Raw genomic sequence first — 16,579 nt, 5'->3', positions numbered from 1 at the left:
CTGCACACAATGTGTGTACGTATACATGTATGTGGTGTGTGTGTGCGTGTGTGTATTCTTGCTTTCTCTAGTCCCACACAGCTGAAAGCAACACTAGCCTACAGGTTCAGCCCCAACAAGACCCTGGGCCAATGGAAGCCAGATCCAGTAATGTAAATGAAATTACCTTCCCACTAATGAATGCCATATGAAAATAGCCCACTTTTTTTTTCTGTTGTAATAAGATCATGGATGCCTTTACTGTCTTCTTTTGCTTCTCTATATATTTATTTTTATTTTTTTACTTTTTTTTTTTACTTTATTCTTTTTTAACATCTTTATTAGAGTATAATTGCTTTACAATGGTGTGTTAGTTTCTGCTTTATAACAAAGTGAATCAGCTATACATATACATATATTCCCATATCTCCTCCCTCTTGCGTCTCCCTCCCACCCTCCCTATCCCACCCCTCTAGGTGGTCACAAAGCACCGAGCTGATCTCCCTGTGCCATGCGGCTGCTTCCCACTAGCTATCTATTTTACATTTGGTTGTATATATAAGTCCATGCCTCTCTCTCACTTCGTCCCAGCTTACCCTTCCCCCTTCCCGTGTCCTCAAGTCCACTCTCTACGTCTGCATCTTTATTCCTGTCCTGCCCCTAGGTTCTTCAGAACCAGAAAATAGCCCATTTTTATAAGCCAAGAATCTATGAAAAGAAAAGGGCTCTAAAGCATCCCTATGAGCACAAGGATGCAGCCTCCTTGCCCAACCCTTAACTCCATGTGGGAAATCTACCTCTTTCTGAAAAGAATTCACTCCCGGGCCCAGCCCAAAATCCTAGTCCAGCTAATGAGCAAGTTCATCTTCTCTTCTAGTTCTTGCCAGCCTAAACTCTTAGCATCCCTGGAATCCTTAGTCAACAACAAATTTACTGGACAATTACTATGTGCCAAGCACTGTGTAAGACACTGAGAAGAAAACAAAAATATAAGGTAGTATACATGTCCTCAAAGAATTAACAATCCAAATGAGTGAACCAAACACATAAGAGCAAAAAATAATATATGAATTAATCAGTATGGTATCTAGTCTCCAGATGCCCCCCTTCCCCTCAATAAACCACTCCTGCTGGTGTTCATGCCCTATGTAATCCCCTCCCCTTGAACCTGGCTCTGCGACCTGCTTTTTGACCTATAAAATGAGGTGGAAGTGACATTGCGTAATTTCTGAAAATAGGTCATAAGAAGCTTTGCAGTCTCTACCTGGGTCTCTTGGAATGCTCCTTCTTGGGATACTCACTCTTGAAACCCAGCCATCCATGCCATGAGAAGCCAAAACCACCAGTAGAGAGACCACGTAAAGTCAGCACTGATAGACAGGCCCAGCTGAACTCCCAGCTGACAGACAACATCCACTGAGCCATCTTGGACATTCCAGCCCAGTCAAGCCCCCAGATGAATGCTGCCATCCCAGCACCCCAGGCACCCCAGGGCAGAAAAACCACCTAGTCAACCCATAGAATCATGACGGGTAACAGGAACTATATGTATGCACACTAATCCACAATACACACATCTGTATTTCTGTATCTATCTGTATAGAGATATTGAAAACTATGAGTTTATATTAATACCTCTGATTTCTTTTTTTTAATATTTATTTATTTATTTTGGCTGCACAGGGTCTTAGTTGTGGCACACGGGATCTTCCTTGGGGCATGCGGGATCCTTAGTTGCGGCATGCAGGCTTCTTAGTTGCAGCAAGTGGGCTTCTTAGTTGAGGCATGCAGACTTTTAGCTGCAGCATAAGGAATTCTTAGTTGCAGCATGCGGGCTTCTTAGTTGCAGCATGCAGACTCTTAGTTGCGGCATGCATGCGGGATCTAGTTCCCTGACCAGGGATCAAACCCAGGCCCGCTGCACTGGGAGCTCAGATTCTTACCCACTGGACCACCAGGGAAGTCCCAATACCTCTGATTTCAATCCTACATCATAGGTTCATTTTAGCCTTCCCCTTTCCTTATTTGTAATTTCTTTCTCCATCAGTAAGAAACCCAGCTCTCATCATCTAAAATATATTTACTTATCTGTTCAATTCTAATATATACATAAAGTAGTTTCAAAAAAAAAAAAAAAAAAGGGAATTCCCTGGTGATCCAGTGGTTAGGACTCTGCGCTTTCACTGCTGAGGGCCCAGGTTTGATCCCTGCTCAGGGAACTAAGATCCCACTAACTGTGCCATGCGGCCAAAAGTAATAAAAAATAAATAAATAAAATAAAATAGTTTCATAACTGCTAACCCGTATCTCTGTGAGAAACACACTTACTAACAAGATTATATTTCTACACAGTTCCGTCTTTAGCCTTACAGTGTCCAAAGTACTAGATTTTGTTTTCCAAAATCACTTAAATTAGTTCGTCTCATCCTCACCCCTTCAGTGTGGTTACATTATATACTTGTAATATGTTACTCTTTAGTTTTTGGGTTCTCCTCACGTACTGGTAAATTTTAATTGCCGGCTTATTTGGGGAGTATGTGAAAGAAAGGCAACACATTGTTCTCAAACAAAAGAACTTACTAATTAGTATGACTCTGAGAGAAGAAAAAAGTCACTACACTCTAGGGCAGGGGTCCACGAACTTCTTCTACAATGGGCCAGATAATAAACAATTTTTATTTTAGGCTTTGCAGGCCATACAGTCTCTATGACAACTACTCAATCATGCCATTTTGTGTGACAGCAGCCATAGACAACATGTAAACAAATGGGTGTGGCTCTGTGGGAAATACATATTACTGTTCAGTTTGAAATAAATTCAAATTACAGAAAAGTTACAAATTAGCACAAAGAATCCTCAAAATATCCTCATACTTTTTTTTCCTAAAACATTTGAGAATAAACTGTAATCATCATATCTTTTGCCCTTAAGTACTCCAATGTGTATTTCATATATCCAAAGACACTCCCCTATATAAATATACTACAAATATCAAATCAGGAAATTATCATTGATCCAAATTATTATCTAAATTAGAGTAATTATTTAAATTTCACCAACTGTTCCACTAATGTCTTTGACAGTATAAAGTTGACAACAGATATAAGCTCAATTATTCCAGAAGCTCTACAAACTCCAAGCACGATAAATATAAATACAAAGAAAACCATGCCTAAACCAACCACAGAAAAACTGATGATAGCCTGAAACATAGAGAAAAACTTAAAAGCATACAGAGGAGGGAAAAACAGCTCACCTTTAAAGAAGCAACAGTCCAGTAAGACTGACAGCTTTGCATTGCCCAGGAAGTGATAAAAGTAATAATTTAAAATAAATAAATCAATAACTTATTACTACCTATTCAGTAGAATAGTAGGATCAAAACCCTGACTCAAGAGAGTTCAAGAGAATGTTGAGTAAGAAAATGGAGACAATAAGTATAAATAACTTTTTTTGAGTTTTGTAATACAGGCGAAAAGAGAAAGAAGAAAGCAAAAACAAACAGAGAAGGTTTTTAAGAAGGGTGAGAGTATATTTTTATGCTGATGGGAATGATCCATAGAAAGTGAAATTGCATATGTAGGGAAACAGGGAATAACCAAAGAAGCTAAATCTGCGAGTGACAGGAACTGAATTTCAGTGTACATGAATGAACCAACCAGCTCAAACTATTAGGAAAACAAAGACTGCTCTCTTCCACTCTAATACTCTGTGCTATGAAGTTAACCCAAATTTCCCTCTCCAGAACTTGACTTTTTATATTTTTAAAATAAATACCTGCCTCCACATTCCTTCATTCCTCTGACCTTACCCTGGATATCCACATGGCATCTACTTACCTGACTCATAAGCTTTCACTGAGACTCATTAGTCCGTGACCAATGTTCCAGCTCCATTCTGTGCAAAATACTTGAATGATCTCTTTTCTATTCCCATACTTTCCAATCAGTGTAACATCATAAAATCTCCTTTTGCTTAAAGACATCTCCCAATGATTACATAACTTAGGTTAGGTTGGCATCTATCATTTAGGTTACCTAAGCATTGTTTTAACCAAAAAGTATCACTATTCCTTTCAAGCCAGATGAATACATTTAAATAGGTGGTCTACTTTTCATCTCTTTTTCAGATAATTCTCTTATGCAATCACAGAAAATTATATAGGTAGATATACATATATATATATCAGATCATAAAATCCACTATTCTTTACTTTATATCTCAAGAGTCTTCATAAAGTAATGAGTTTCTCGGAACTAAAATGACCACAAGATAGTAACGCTGTAGTACTGCTAGACCAGAAAATTTGAAATCTAATATTGTCTTCTTCTATAAACATTGCAGTTCTACCACAAATTTTGTAGTTAGTTCTTTTATACTTAGTACACATACACACATTCAAAGAAAAAGCCACCAGCTCAAGACTGTCTTCATTCTTAATTCCAATACTTCATAAGGAAAAACATTATAACACTCATCTTACAACACATGACTGAAAACCATTTTTCAGTTTAAAGCACAAGTGCCTTCTGCAGTATATGCTGAATGGACTCTTTTCAGTAAAAACTCATATATTCTAATCAATTTTAATAATCCTATTCTTATAAAAATGTCAGTAGTAACTTAATGCAATTTTAAACATTTTAATTTAGGCATCAGGGTTTGAAATGCAATAAATGAGTCTGAGATACTTCATAACATTATAGATGTCTATTTCAAACAGTATTTTCACACAGGTTCTTTTCTTCCAAGAGACTTAAACAAAATATATGTATTTTCATCCAAAGTCACAGTGTGCCACCTAGTGCCATAGGGAGATTTTACAGAGGCTTGTTCAAAAACTAAATGTTTCACCCAATCCAAAAATGGGCAGAGGACCTAAATAGACATTTCTCCAAAGAAGATATACAGATTGCCAACAAACACATGAAAGAATGCTCAACATCATTAATCATTAGAGAAATGCAAATCAAAACTATAATGAGATATCATCTCACACCAGTCAGAATGGCCATCATCAAAACATCTACAAACAATAAATGCTGGAAAGGGTGTGGAGAAAAGGGAACCCTCTTTCACTGTTGGTGGGAATGTAAATTGATACAGCCACTATGGAGAACAGTATGGAGGTTCCTTTAAAAACTAAAAATAGAACTACCATACGACCCAGCAATCCCACTACTGGGCATATACCGTGAGAAAACCATAATTCAAAAAGAGTCGTGTACCAAAATGTTCATTGCAGCTCTATTTACAATAGCCAGGACATGGAAGCAACCTAAGTGTCCATCAACAGATGAATGGATAAAGAAGATGTGGCACATATATACAATGGAATATTACTCAGCCATAAAAAGGAACAAAACTGAGTTACTTGTAGTGAGGTGGATGGACCTAGAGACTGTCATACAGAGTGAAGTAAGTCAGAAAGAGAAAAACAAATAACGTATGCTAACACATATATATGGAATCTAAAAAAAAAAAGAAAATGGTCAGAAGAACCTAGGGGCAAGACGGGAATAAAGATGCAGACCTACTAGAGAATGGACTTGAGGATACGGGGAGGGGGAAGGGTAAGCTGGGACAAAGTGAGAAAGTGGCATGGACATACATACACTACCAAATGTAAAATAGATAGCTAGTGGGAAGCAGCCGCATAGCACAGAGAGATCAGCTCGGTGCTTTGTGACCACCTAGAGGGGTGGGATAGGGAGGGTGGGAGGGAGGGAGATGCAAGAGGGAAGAGATATGGGGACATATGTATATGTATAACTGATTCACTTTGTTGTAAAGCAGAAACTGACACACCATTGTAAAGCAATTATACTCTAATAAAGATGTTTTTAAAAAAACTGTTTCAATAAAAAGCATACACATCAGCCTTAAAGTTTTTATGTTTGACTCTTACAGTATATAATCTAAGAAAGCAAGTGTTCAGAGTGTTTACCAAGAAACGTATATACCTCTTAGCAAGGCTGATCAAGCAAAAGAAGAAAGAAGGCAAAACTAACCAATATCAAGAATAAAAAAGGAACATCACTACAGATTCTAGAATCTCCAGAAGTCAAAAACATAAAAGGATATTATAAATAGTATCAATAAATTTGAAATTTTTGATGAAATGCACAAAATCCTTGAAAAACACAACCAAATTTGGCATAAAAGGAAACAGGAAAATCTGAGTATTTATTAAAGAAATTTTTAAATTTTAAATACTAAAGAAATATTTACTGAAGAAATTCCACAAAAGACAATCCAGGCTCAGATACGTTTCATTGGTGAATTCTCTTAATCACTGAAGGAAAAATTACACTAAATTCTTCCAGAGAATAAAAAAGAAGGATCAAATCTCAACTCATAGAGTCCCACGTGACCCATTTAGGATATCAGAACCTAAGAGGACAAGAGAAGTAAATTACCAGTTCAAATTCTTTCAAAAGTAACAATGTGAAAATTACATATACATACATACACACACACACTTGCAAACTGAATCCAGGTAAAACATCACAATCAAGTTGATTTTATTTCAGGATGCAAGGCTGATTTAACATTTTTAAATCAATGAATGTAATTTGCCATATTAACAAAATAAAGGAGAAAAGTTTGATGCTCACTTCAACAGATGAAAAAAGCAAGTGATAAAACTGTACAACCATCCATGATAAAAATTCTTCACAAACTACAGCAATCAGCGTATTTAATAATAAAATCTTGAAAGAGACAAGGATGCCTACCATCACCACTTCCATGAGTCATTGTACTGAAGTTCCTAGCCCATGTAATAAGGTGAGAAAAAGAATGAGAGGGAAAATATAAGGTGAACCTGGAACAGCTTGTTACACTAGAAAGTATAGAAGGACTCCAAGAATAATAGGAGCATATGAAAAGACACAGAGCCAGTTTGAAGGAGCTTCCACCAGCTAAATCAGGGACAATCTGAGCATCAAAATAAATGGTAGTAATAGATTATAACAGTAAATAAATAAAAAATCCAGGAAGCCTGAAAGACAGACAGACAGGCACACAGATAATTGGGAAGAAAGCAAATACTTATTGTCTACTTTAATTAATATTTATTATCATCAGTGGATGCTAAAACTAATGGGTGAAGGTTTGATGAGTTGCAGGGTATTTACATAGCGTCAAAGTATCTCTTGACAAATTAATTTCAAAAGAGAAAGCAAACTTTAAATAGAAGAACCTGACAATAGCCTAAATTAACCAAGTGATCAGAGTCAACATGACCAATAGCAGGACAAACTGACACCATATGCTTCATGATGTGATATACTGACAAGGATACATCATCATTCATGTGATATTCTGCCAAAAATACAAAATCTGACTCTATTAATAAGGAAACATGACCCGAATCGAGTGACATTCTTCAAAATAACTGTCCTGTACTCTTCGAAAATGGCAAAGTCAAAACAGGCAAAGAAAGTCTGAGGAATTATTCCAGGTTAAAGGAGACCAAAGAGACATGATAACTAAATGGATCAAGAAAAAAAATAGCTATAAGAGACATTATTGAGATAATGACAAACTTTGACTACATTGTGGCTTATATAATAGTATTATACGAATGTTAAATTTCTAGATTTTGATAATTGAATTGTGGTCATGTAAGAGAATGTCCTTGTTCTTAGGAAACATACACTGAATATTTGGGGATAAAGGAGTATGCTAGCTTCAAATTGAGGCAGGAGATAGATGGGCCCCAGGCTAAGCAGCTGGAATCTGCCCCCTGTGGACAGATACTCCAAGAGAAAGATAATGGCAGGAGCAAGGAGGAGCTGAGTCCTGCTTGGATAAAAGATAAAGAGACCACGTATTTCTCATTTTTGAGGACTAGGAGACCTCCCCAACTACACGTGTGCAGAAAGGCTCCTCTGGGGTCAAAAGGGAAGGGGGCGCCACCCTGTAACAGGTGGTGTCAACCTCCCCAGAGGCCTCTACACTGGAATCCATCTTGGCAAAAAGATGCACACACATTTCAGGGTGGGCCCTAGGACAGGTCCCCTGTGGGAAAGAAATGAGATAACTGATCAAAGGTAAACAAAGACCCGGAAGAAGTGCCCTATGTAAGTGATTTGAATCACCTCTCTGGTGCACTCCTCCTCATTAAGGAGGACACCCACACCCTTTCTCTTCAGGTGTGTATCTCTGCCTTGCTTCTGTCTTAAATAAATAAACTGTTTCTCTGTGTGCTCTCCCACTTGGGCTGTGTCTCTAATAATAAACTTTGTACCTGTTTCTACAGTTTTTGCCTCCTTGAGAAATTTATTTTTCAGTGAGGGGCAGGAGCCAGGGCAACTTTGCTTCTAGCCTCTAGCCCCTGGTGGTCAAGTGGCTAGGATTCCTGGTTTTCACCCAGGCTACCCAGGTTCACTTCCTGAGCAGGTAACTAGGATCTCTCTTCAGGACCACTCACTGCTGTCTCCTCGAGATCAAAATATTTTCAAATGGTTCATGGAAGAGTAATATATTTATGCACATAACATGCATATATTATATGTCTGTGCAAATATATGTGTGTGCAAATACATGTATATGTCTATAGGTATATATATATATGTGCTTGTATGTTTACGTGATCTTTTTTTTCTGGCTGTGCCGCACAGCATGTGGGACCCTACTTCCCCGACCAGGGATTGAACCCAGGGCCCCTGCAGGGGAAGTGCAGAGTCCTAACCACTGGGCCACCAGGGAACTCCCTATGTGTAATTTTATATACACATATTGTGTATATATACATTTATATACATCTGTATGTTTTATATACACACACATACATATAGAAAAAGAGAAAGAGAGAATATGAGAAAAGAGACAAAATTAGCAATTGGTAAAGTTAGTGAAAGAATATATGAGAATTCCTTGTACTCCTCTTGCAACCTTTCTTAAATTTGAAATTATAGCAAAATAAAAGCTGCTAAAAATAATGATAATAAAGGATGATAGTTTCATGATCTTCAGGTAAAGAAAAAAGTCTTAATCGGGACACAAAAAGCACTAATCATAATGGAAAAAACTAATAAACTGAACTTCAGTGCAATTAAGAACAGCTTCTACTAAAAAGACATCATTAAAAGAATGAAAAAGCAAGCCACAAAGAAGATATATGCATAAAAGAAACAAAGGTCTTGTACCCAGGATAGACAGAGAACTCCTTAAATCAATTAGAAAAAGAAAGACAACCCAACAGGAAAATGAAACTTGAGTAGGCACTTCACAAAAGATACATAAATAACCAATTACCATATGAAAAGGTACTCAAAAGCAGGCACCGGAAATACTAAAATTTTTTTAAAATAAATGACTATACCGTATGGTGGTGAGGAGTTGGGGCAACTACTTACACTGCTGACAGGAAGCTAAACTGGTACAACCACTTTGGAAATCTGGCATTATCTACCAAAGCACAAACCAGCCTCTGTTTACCTCTCTAGCCTCATCTTCCACTACTCTTTTTTTTTTCTTTTTTTTTTGATAAATTGAGTCTCAGAAATTTTATTTTATTTTATTTTTATTTTATTTTTGGCTGTGTTGGGTCTTTGTTGCTGTGCATGGGCTTCCTCTAGTTGTGGCAAGCGGGGGCTACTCTTTGTTGAGGTGCACAGGCTTCTCATTGACTTGTTGCAGAGCATGGACTCTAAGTGAGTGGGCTTCAGTAGCTGCAGCACACGGGGCTCAGTAGTTGTGGCACGTGGGCCCTAGGGCATGCGGACTTCAGTAGTTGTGGAGCACGGGTTCAGCAGCTGTGGCTCACAGGCTCTAGAGCACAGGCTCAGTAGTTGTGGTGGATTCTTAACCACTGTGCCACCAGGGAAGTCCCTCCATTACTCTTCTTGTCTGTCATGCTCCAACCCCACTGACTTCTATTCAGTTCCCTATAGCCACCAAGCTCCCTTCTAATTCAAGGCATTTACATAGAATTCTCTCTGCTATTTAGAATGTTCTGCCACTCTACAATGTACATTTATTGGCTTCCTCCCCAGCATTCACTCCCTACATCTTTCCTAATAGTTCAATTTTGTTGGGGTCTCATGTGGTTCTAGAGAAGTAGACTTCATCCCTAACTCCAGGCAACACATGACCTTGCCTAAGCCAATCAGCATATTCCACTCCTCCAGGCATAACAAGTGATTCTGGTGTAAGCATGTAACATAACTGTAACTGATGTTACAGGCATAACAACTGATTCTGGTGTAAGCATGTAACATAACATGTAACTGATCAATACACAGTGGACTTCAGATCTTCTCCTGAAATATTGGAGAAAAGACTCATTTTCCTACTGGCCATACATGAGGGAATACACAGTTCTGAAAACCATCACTAACCAACTGGGGACCTTAAAGGGAGCAAACCTTAAGATTATGGCAACAAAACAGAAGGCAGAACCAAGGGAAGAAAAGCAATCAAATCCTTGGTGACACTGTTGAGTCAATAGATCAAGTCTTATCTCTACTTGCTACTGAAAGCATCCTAACTAAGACAGTGTTCCTCTTAGCCCAGCCAAGACCTAATGATCTTTCAAGTCCCAGCTTAATGGTTCTTTCTCAGAATGAGGTATCTTCAACTCCCAGACTTGGCCAGGACCCCCTTCATATACTCAAGTCAACTTGTACACCTTTGTAGCACATCTTACAATTAAATTTTAAATTATATAATTATGTGTTTACCATCTATGCTCCCCATTAGACTGTAAGCTTCTGGAGGACTGGATTTTGTTCATCACTCTATTACTACTGCTAGCACAGTGCCAAGCACATAAATACATCATGAATGATGAATAATTGGAATGATCAAGAAATCATCATAGATAGCTAGTGGGAAGCAGCCGCATAGCACAGCTCGGTGCTTTGTGACCACCTAGAGGAGTGGGATAGGGAGGGTGGGAGGGAGGGAGACACAAGAGGGAAGAAATATGGGGACATATGTATATGTATAACTGATTCACTTTGTTATAAAGCAGAAACTAACACACCACTGTAAAGCAATTATACTCCAATAAAGATGTTTTTTTAAAAAAAAAAGAAATCATCAATAAATAATTGACAAATATATCATGAATAAATGAACAACATCATTGGGAAATAAGGTGTTCAACATAAATCCACAACTAAAGTTTTGCCCTGCTAAGCACAAAATCTTTTTGATTTTACCATTTTGGATGAAAATCTCTGAATCACAGTTCCCTGACTTCTGAAACAGAGGCTACTGAAGCAACTTCCTCTTTTCTTGAAACTTTCATGTTATCACTACAAACACCAACTTTTGTATGATATTGTAATATATAGCCTTCAGGAGCTATAGAAGGGCAGTGGATGATTGTCTTATAAATGGGCCCAGGCCAAAGTGTTTTTAGACTTTTTGGGCTCTTTACTTCCTAATGATTGTGCAGAAAACAAAAACTTAATTCTTAATTATTTTGTCTTCTTCCCTATCAAGCTATTAGCTGTCAATTCTTATTTGTTAGAATTCTGGGAAATGTACTATTATGTTTCTGAATAAGAAACTCAAGAATTCTACAAGTACAGTGAATATATTTTCAGTGTGTGAATTATCTGTTATGGATGATCATAGGCATTTTTCATTTACTTTCAGGGTTTTGGCCACATTCTTCAGAGTCACAATAAGCAGTGCTTTACTATACCTTGCTCATTAAGCAGTTTAAAAACAACACAGATCAGAAGGAAATACTATGCAGCTGTAATAAGGAATGAAGATCTCTAATGATCTAGGATATATTGCTAAGTGGGGGAAAAAGTATTAGAATATAATACCTTTGGATTTGAGAAAGAGAATGATAAATATATATACATTACACACATACTTATTTATATATTTTTTCTTATTTTTGAAAATATAAGCAATAAAGGATAAACCAAAAACTAGTCAAAATGATTACCCATGAGACCCATTAGGATAGCTACTACCAAAAAAACAAAAAATAACAAGGATGTGAACAAACCGGAACCCTTGCTCACTACTGGTCGGAATGTAAAATGGTACAGCTGCTGTGGAAAACAGTATGGAGGTTCCTCAAAAAATCTGATATGATCCAGGAATTCTACTTTAGGTATATAGCAAAAAGAATTAAAAATAGGGTCTCAAAGAAATATTTATACATCCATGTTCACAGCAGCATTTTCACAATAGTTAAAATGTGGGAGCAACCCTGTCCGTAAACAAATGAATGGATAGCAGAATGTAGTATATACATAAAATGGAATATTATTCAGTCTTAAAAGGTAAATTCTGACATATGCTACTACCTTAGGATAGTATGCTAAGTGAAATAAACTAGTCACAAAAAGACAAATACTGTATGATTCCACTTATATGAGGTACCTAGAGTAGTCATAATCATAGAGAGAGAAAGTAAAATGGTGGCTGCCAGGGGCTGGGGGAGGAAAGAAATAGGGAGTTATTGTTTAATAGGTATAGAGTTTCAGTTTTGCAAGATGAAAAGAGTTCTGAAGATGGACAGTGGTGATGGTTGCACAACTATATGAATGTACTTAATACCACTGAACTGAACACTTAAAAATGGTCAAGGGGCTTCCCTGGTGGCGCAGTGGTTAAGAATCTGCCTGCCAATGCAGGGGACACGGGTTCGAGCCCTGGGCCAGGAAGATCCTACATGCCGCAGAGCAACTAAGCCCATGCACCACAACTACTGAGCCTGTGCTCTAGAGCTTGCAAGCCACAACTACTGAAGCCCACATGCCACAACTACTGAAGCCCACGTGCCTAGAGCCCATGCTCCGCAACAAGAGAAGCCACCACAATGAGAAGCCTGCGCACCACAACGCAGAGTAGCCCCCAGTCACCGCAACTAGAGAAAGCCCGCGAGCAGCAATGAAGACCCAACGCAGCCAAAATAAATATATAAATTTTTAAAAATGGGTGAGATGGTAGATTTTGTGTATTTTACCACAATTAAAAACATGGAAAAGAAAAGATTGTCCACGAAGGGAAGAAGAGGAAGAAGAAAAGTCATACTCCTCTAAATGAATACTGTTTAATAGGAATTTTGAACCACGTAAACATTGCATATAATATTAAAACAGGGGGGAGGAGAGAAGATGGCGGAAGAGTAAGACGCGGAGATCACCTTCCTTCCCACAGATACAGTAGAAGTACATCTACACGTGGAACTGCTCCTACAGAACACCCACTGAACGCTGGCAGAAAACGTCCGACCTCCAAAAAGGCAAGAAACTCCCCCCGTACTTGGGTAGGGCAAAAGAAAAAAGAAATAACAGAGACAAAAGAATAGGGACGGCACCTGCACCAGTGGGAGGGAGCTGTGAAGGAGGAAAGATTTCCACGCACTAGGAAGCCCTGTCGCGGGCAGAGACTGCGGGTGGCAGAGGGGGGAAGCTTCGGAGCCACGGAGGAGAGTGCAGCCACAGGGGTGCGGAGGGCAAAGCGGAGAGGTTCCCGCACAGAGGAGCGGTGCCGACCAGCACTCACCAGCCCGAGAGGCTTGTCTGCTCCCCCGCCGGGGCGGGCGGGGCTGGGAGCTGAGGCTCGGGCTTCAGTCGGATCGCAGGGAGAGGACTGGGGTTGGCGGCGTGAACACAGCCTGAAGGGGTTAGTGCACCACAGCTAGCCGGGAGGGAGTCCGAGAAAAAGTCTGCAGCTGCCGAAGAGGCAAGAGACTTTTTCTTCCCTCTTTGTTTCCTGGTGCGCAAGGAGAGGGGATTCAGAGCGCCGCCTAAACGAACTCCAGAGAAGGGCGCGAGCCGCGGCGATCAGCGCGGACCACAGAGACGGGCGTGAGACACTGGGGCTGCTGCTGCCGCCTCCAAAAAGCCTGTGTGTGAGCACAGGTCACTCCCCACACCGCCCCTCCCGGAAGCCTGTGCAGCCCGCCACTGCCAGGGTCCCGTGATCCGGGGACAACTTCCCCGGGAGAACGTACTGCGCGCCTCAGGCTGGTGCAACGTCACGCCGGCCTCTGCCGCTGCAGGCTCGCCCCGCCTCCTCCGTACCCCTCCCTCCCCACGGCCTGGGTGAGCCAGAGCCCCCGAAGCAGCTGCTCCTTTAACCCCGTCCTGTCTGGGCGGGGAATAGACGCCCTCAGGCGACCTACACACAGAGGTGGGTCCAAATCCAAAGCTGAACCCCAGGAGCTGTGCGAACAGGGAAGAGAAGGGGAAATCTCTCCCAGCAGCCTCAGAAGCAGCGGATTAAAACTCCACAAACAACTTGATGTGCCTGCATCTGTTGAATACCTGAATAGACAACGAATCATCCCAAATTCAGGAGGTGGACTTTGGGAGCAGGATATATTAATTTTTCCCCTTTTCCTTTTTTTTGTGAGCGTATATGTATATGCTTCTGGGTGAGATTTTGTCTGTATAGCTGTGCTTTACAATAGCTTTATTTTACTTCACTATATTATAGCCTCTTTCTTTCTTTCTTTCTTTCTATTTTTTCTCCCTTTTACTCTGAGCCGTGTGGACAAAAGGCTCTTGGTGCTCCAGCCAGGCATCAGGGTCGTGCCTCTGAGGTGGGAGAGCCAACTTCAGGACACTGGTCCACAAGAGACCTCCCAGCTCCACGTAATACCAAAGGGTGAAAATCTCTCAGAGATCTCCATCTCAACATCAAGACCCAGCTTCACTCAACGACCAGCAAGCTACAGTGCTGGACACCCTATGCCAAACAACTAGCAAGACAGGAACACAGCCCCATCCATTAGCAGAGAGGCTGCCTAAAATCATAATAAGGCCACAGACACCCCAAAATACACCACCAGACGTGGATGTGCCCACCAGAAAGACAAGATCCAGCCTCATCCACCAGAGCTCAGGCACTAGTTCCCTCCACCAGGAAGCCTACACAACCCACCGAACCAACCTTAGCCACTGGGGACAGATACCAAAAACAACGGGAACTACAAACCTGCAGCCTGTGAAAAGGAGACCCCAAACACAGTCAGAGAAGCAAAATTAGACGACAGAAAAACACACAGCAGATGAAGGAGCAGGGTCAAAACACACCAGACTTAACAAATGAAGAGGAAATAGGTAGTCTACCTGAAAAAGAATTCAGAATAATGATAGTAAAGATGATCCAAAATCTTGGAAATAGAACAGACAAAATGCAAGAAACATTTAACAAGGACGTAGAAGAACTAAAGAGGAACCAAGCAATGATGAAAAACACAATAAATGAAATTAAAAATACTCTAGATGGGATCAATAGCAGGATAACTGAGGCAGAAGAAAGGATAAGTGACCTGGAAGATAAAATGGTGGAAATAACTACTACAGAGCAGGATAAAGAAAAAAGAATGAAAAGAACTGAGGACAGTCTCAGAGACCTCTGGGACGACATTAAACGCACCAACATTCGAATTATAGGGGTCCCAGAAGAAGAAGAGAAAAAGAAAGGGACTGAGAAAATATTTGAAGAGATTATAGTTGAAAACTTCCCTAATATGGGAAAGGAAATAGTTAATCAAGTCCTGGAAGCACAGAGAGTCCCACACAGGATAAACCCAAGGAGAAACACGCCAAGACACATATTAATCAAACTGTCAAAAATTAAATATAAGGAAAACATATTAAAGGCAGCAAGGGAAAAAAAACAAATAAACACAAGGGAATCCCCATAAGGTTAACATCTGATCTTTCAGCAGAAACTCTGCAAGCCAGAAGGGAGTGGCAGGATATACTTAAAGTGATGAAGGAGAAAAACCTACAACCAAGATTACTCTACCCAGCAAGGATCTCATTCAGATTCGATGGAGAAATTAAAACCTTTACAGACAAGCAAAAGCTGAGAGAGTTCAGCACCACCAAACCAGCTTTACAACAAATGCTAAAGGAACTTCTCTTGGCAAGAAACACAAGAGAAGGAAAACACCTACAATAACAAACCCAAAACATTTAAGAAAATGGTAATAGGCACATACATATCAATAATTACCTTGAATGTAAATGGATTAAATGCTCCCACCAAAAGACACAGGCTGGCTGAATGGATACAAAAACAAGACCCATATATATGCTGTCTACAAGAGACCCACTTCAGACCTAGAGACACATACAGACTGAAAGTGAGGGGATGGAAAAAGATATTCCATGCAAATGGAAATCAAAAGAAAGCTGGAGTAGCAATTCTCATATCAGACAAAATAGACTTTAAAATAAAGACTATTACAAGAGACAAAGAAGGACACTATATAATGATCAAGGGATCGATCCAAGAGGAAGGTATAACAATTGTAAATATTTATGCACCCAACATAGGAGCACCTCAATACATAAGGCAAATACTAACAGCCATAAAAGGGGAAATCGACAGCAATGCAATCATAGTAGGGGACTTTAACACCCCACTTTCACCAATGGACAGATCATCCAAAATGAAAATAAATAAGGAAACACAAGCTTTAAATGATACATTAAACAAGATGGACTTAATTGATATTTATAGGACATTCCACCCAAAAACAACAGAATACACATTTTTCTCAAGTGCTCATGGAACATTTTCCAGGATAGATCATATCTTGGGTCACAAATCAAGCCTTGGTAAATTTAAGAAAATTGAAATCGTATCAAGTAT

General features: G+C 39.7%; 1 protein-coding gene across 5 annotated transcripts in view; it reads right to left on the bottom strand.

The window, feature by feature from the left end:
* SCAPER (S-phase cyclin A associated protein in the ER) overlaps positions 1–16,579 on the bottom strand; it is a 489,933-nt gene that overhangs the window by 433,751 nt on the left and 39,603 nt on the right. The window lies entirely within an intron of this gene.

The sequence above is a fragment of the Eschrichtius robustus genome, chromosome 1 (assembly GCF_028021215.1).
Source record: "Eschrichtius robustus isolate mEscRob2 chromosome 1, mEscRob2.pri, whole genome shotgun sequence".
Taxonomy (NCBI): domain Eukaryota; kingdom Metazoa; phylum Chordata; class Mammalia; order Artiodactyla; family Eschrichtiidae; genus Eschrichtius; species Eschrichtius robustus.
Note: the sequence above shows the minus strand (reverse complement) of the source record. Positions and strands in the feature narration are given on the sequence as shown.